Source organism: Chrysochloris asiatica, unplaced genomic scaffold (genome assembly GCF_000296735.1).
Source record: "Chrysochloris asiatica unplaced genomic scaffold, ChrAsi1.0 scaffold00038, whole genome shotgun sequence".
NCBI lineage: Eukaryota > Metazoa > Chordata > Mammalia > Afrosoricida > Chrysochloridae > Chrysochloris > Chrysochloris asiatica.
Window position 1 is genome coordinate 4256844 of NW_006408556.1, and position 4699 is coordinate 4261542.

The following is a 4699-nucleotide window of genomic DNA, read 5'->3' on the forward strand; positions in this document are numbered from 1 at the left end:
CTATTTAATGGGTTTCTACATTCCCCTGCACATTCTGAAACTCTTCAAAACTTGTAAGCCAGCCACTTCATGCCTTTATAACCCTGCCCCATTTTAAGTAACCAATGGCAAAAAGTTGCCCGTCCCTAACACCCTATATATCAAGGAGATAGGCTTGATACTTGATGTAAAGACTCCTTATCTCTTGGTATTTTGAGCTGCTACACAAGTTCATCAAATTGTAGCAATTTATACTGCTTCCTGTGTCAAATGTCTTTATCTTCCTCTAGTCGAGCTTTTGTCATCAAGCCATTGAAGGCAGGTCAAATGGGCGCTATCTGCAAGTTTGGGTGTTCTTGTGTGTCTCCCCCACTTCACATTGGCTGATCACTCTTAGCTCTAGTGCTCAATGGCTATGTCAATGTCCATAGGCTCAGGAGTTCCCAAGTCTCCCCAAACTTCAGACCAACCAGCCCTTCCTCTTCTCACTCTCAAGATAGATAGGAGTCTATGGCACATGGTCAAACTAGCCCATATCTTCATTATTGACTTTCTTTCACTTCCACTCACACATAGAACAACGTGGTAGCCCCTAGCTTACATGCCTGCTTTTGTGCTCCCTTTGAGTTTCAGTCTTGAAGGGAGGGTTGTCTTAAAGGGAATTAATTGTTTTCCTTGATAGCTCCCCAGCGAACAACTTGCTTTTTCTTATAATAACCAAACAGCTGCCGTTTTTGTTTTTTCTTGCCGTTCATTCTTTCAGGCCATATCTTCCTTTCCTCTAGCTGCTCCTGGATGGTCTGCATGACCTTTTAGGAGGGAATGTTCCACCTCAGAGGTTCTGGATGGCACTCAGGATTAAACCAAAGGTCCTATACAATGCAAAAGCTCTGCAGGAAGCCTATTTACTGGGCAAGATCAATGACTTATTCATTGCAAACTTCTTTGTTGTGGTGGTTAAGTGTCAAGTCAGATTATAGTGACACTATATAAGGTCTCTGAGGAGCGGCTGGTGCGTTTGAACCCCAAGCTTACAGTTCAAACTGACTTTTTAGTGCAGTGCATTGACCCACATCACCACACCAGGACTCCAATGGAGACTATATACATGGATCTTTTAAAATACCATAAATGGAGACTATATACATGGATCTCACCACATGGCATACACATGTATCAAGTTGACTTCATCTGTGTGAAGAGATGGTAGAAAAACCCAAGATCATCGTCCAAAACCAAGGTTGGAGCCAACTGTGGTAGTTACCATCAATTGCTCATATGCAAGTTTAGACTGAAGATGAAGAAAATGAAAACAAGTCCATAAGAGACAAAATATGACCTTAAACATATCCCATGTAAATTTAAGAAACTGTATCCAGAGGCATTATGTATGATGCATTCAACACTAAAAACCAAAGATCAAAAGAGCTTTAGGATGTCACCAAGAACATCATATGGGAAGATTGCTAAAGGTCATTAAAAAGACAGGAGAGAAAGAAAAGACAAAAATGGAAGTTAATGGAATGTGAAAATAATTTATCAGTACCATTACTATGCAAGTTAAATTTGGTGAAGATAATTTAAAAATGACTACAACAGTACATCAAATGGGAACTGCCAGAAATCCATGCAAGGTTCACAAAAGGATGTAGATCTAGGGTTATCATTGCTGATGTCAGAAGGATCTGGATTGAAAGCAGAAATTATTAGAAAGATGTGTACTTGTGATTTATTGATAATGCAAAGGCTTTCCACTGTGTGGGTCATGACAAGCTGTGGATAATATTGTGAAGTGTGGGTATTCCAGAACACTGAATTGTGCTTATGAGGGACCTGTGCATAGATCAAGAGGCAGTTGTTAAAACAGAACAAGGGGATGCTGAATAGTTTAAAATCAAGACAGGTGTGCACCAGGGTTGTATCCTTTCATTATACTTATTCAATATCTTTGCTGAGAAACTGGATTATATGTACCCGAGAGACTGGATTATATGAAAAAGAGCATGGCATTAGGATTGGGAGTAAGAGTCATTAATAACCTGAAATATGCAGTGCTATAATCATGCTTGCCAGAAAAATAGAGTTTTAACACTCTGTTGATAATCAAAGACTACAGCCTTCTATATGGATTGCATCTCAATGTAAAGAAGACAAAAGTCCTCACAACTGGACCAATAAATAACATCATAGTAAATGGAGAACAGATTGAAGCTGTCAAAAACTTCATTTTGCTTGGATCCATAATCAACTCTCACAGACGCAGCAGTTGAAGAAACCAAACAACATATCGTATTTGACGTACAAGATATATTTAAAGTGTTTAGGAGCCAAGATATTAGTTTGAGGATTAAGGTGCTCCTGACCAAAGTCAAGCATATGCAAGTGAAAGATGGACAGTGAATAAAGTAGATCATAGAAGAATTGAAGCATTTGAGTTATGGTGTTTTAGAAGAATATATAAGAAGCCATGAATTTAGAGAAAAACAAACAAATCTGTGTTGTTAGAAGTATAGCCAGAATGCTCCTTAGAAGCCACGATGGTGAGACTTCCTTCACACTTAGACATCTTATCAGAATGGACCAGTCTGGAGAAAGACGTCATGCTTGGTAAAGTGGAGGGCCTGTGAAAAACAGTAAGCCCCCCAAGGAGATGGATTGACAAAGTGAAAGCATCAATAGCCTCAAGCATAACAACATTGTGAGGATGGCATAGGACAGGGCATGGGTTTTGTTATGCTGGGCATAGGGTGGCTACCACTCAGAACCCATCCACAGCAACTGGCAACAGATTTGCCAATCCATGGAGCTAGAGCTGAGTGCATTTGAGCCAAGGTTTACAGGTGGAGTAGGGCGCCTCTACTAGGCATTTATCAGCAGAGATCAAGGGCCATGATGGCTTAGCTCCCCAGTTGGAGAGAGGTATGCCTGCAAGCATGACTGAGAGGAGATGGTGCTAATTGAAGAACTGTAGCATGCGAATCTGACCCTGAATCATAACCAGTTACATCTCCAATAAATCCCATAACTGTATTTCTGTGTGGCTGTTGAAATGAATTCTCAAACCCTACAGAGAAATATGGAGTTTCTAGGGGGAGCATTTGTGGTTATAACTGTTAAAAGAGTCGGGGTTAAGGCATGTGTGCCTTCCACCTCGTGGGAGTTAGGCTTGGGCAACTAATGTTGTTGATTTTGATTCTCTCTTTCTCTTGGAAGTAAAACAGGTCAGCTTTCACCCCACGTCATTTTTCCATCCTGCTTCTACGTGTCCGGGCTCTGACTTTCCTCCTCATACCCAATGAGGGTGGTGAAGGACTCAACCTGCTTCCTTTCTCCTTTCCTACCAAGATTCACAATGTAGGGTTTAGACGAGGCCACACAGTGGGGGCTTCTGAACCTGCCTGAGGCACACAGTTTTCAGAGGATGTCATCCTCAGTGGCATGGTGCATTTGCCTGATCTGCACCCTCCTCTGGCCACAGAGCATCTCTAGGAGCCTCCCACATCATCCCTGCAAGCCTTGGTGCAACCTTGCCTCTACTCCTGCCTGACTTCAGGCTATGGAGGCCTGGCCGTACTGTGGGAGAGGCTCCTTCCCCACTGTGGGCACCAGCCTCACTAGGCCCAGGGCACTGAGGGATGAATCGGCCTTGAAGTTCTTCTCAAACATGCAGCAGATTTGGTGGTCACAAAAGCTGTAGGAAGAACATGTTAGATGTATCCTGTATTATCCCTTAGCAGATTGATAGAACATGTGCATGCAATTTATAAAAGTATTTATTTTATTGTGTTTTTGTAAAGGTCTACACAGCTGTTTAGATTCCCATTCAACAATGTCTGCACAAGTGATTCAGGGACGTTAAGTTCTTCACAATGCATCAACAGTATCATTACTTGCATTTTGGTTGTTCCTTTAATTGTGTTTCCCTGCCATCTTACATTCTCATCTGTGTTTTAAAGTAATTGTTGACCATTTTGTCTCATATAGGTGATCTTCTAAAGGGACAAAGTTCTCACAGATGGTATTCATTAGTTTACAGATTCAATTTGTTATTTAGCTGCAAGTGACCTGAGAGGTAGTTTTCGTTCAAGGGTTGAAGAGTATCTCAGGGCAAGAGTCGTAGGAAGTCAAAATATGTATACAATTTATAAAGAAATAATCCTTTACAGAAGATGTGCATGCAAAATTTTTTTTTCAAGTTTTTATTGTGAATTGAGTGATAGTTTACATGGGAGAATATCAGCTTTACACTCATCCTATCATATTTCATTTCATTGAAACTACTACAATCTCCTTCATGCATCATCTTTCAACAGCATTTGCTTCTAGTTCTGTTTTTTTGGTTGTACACCACAGCATTTAGGAATATATAATCATTCAGATAACCAAAGGGCATACCCTGCATGCCTGCCCCCAAGATGCCAGCACACAGTCCTTCTCCCTTCTTGCGTCTAGAGTCTACAGCCACTCTATCTCTCCACTTCTTCTCTGGCATCGCTGCTTCTCTAGATAGTGTCCTGAGCTCCACTCTTCTCCCTTGATGGTCCCAGGGTCCTCAGCACCTAGACTGCAAGATCAACCACTCCCCTCTTTTTGTTACAAAACGTCCACATTTTCATTTGCAACAGTTGCAATCAGTCCTGATAACAGTTGTTCACTATTGAACCACAAGAGTCTTACCCCATCTCCTTTCACAACCCTGTCTAGACAGGTTGGAAACCAC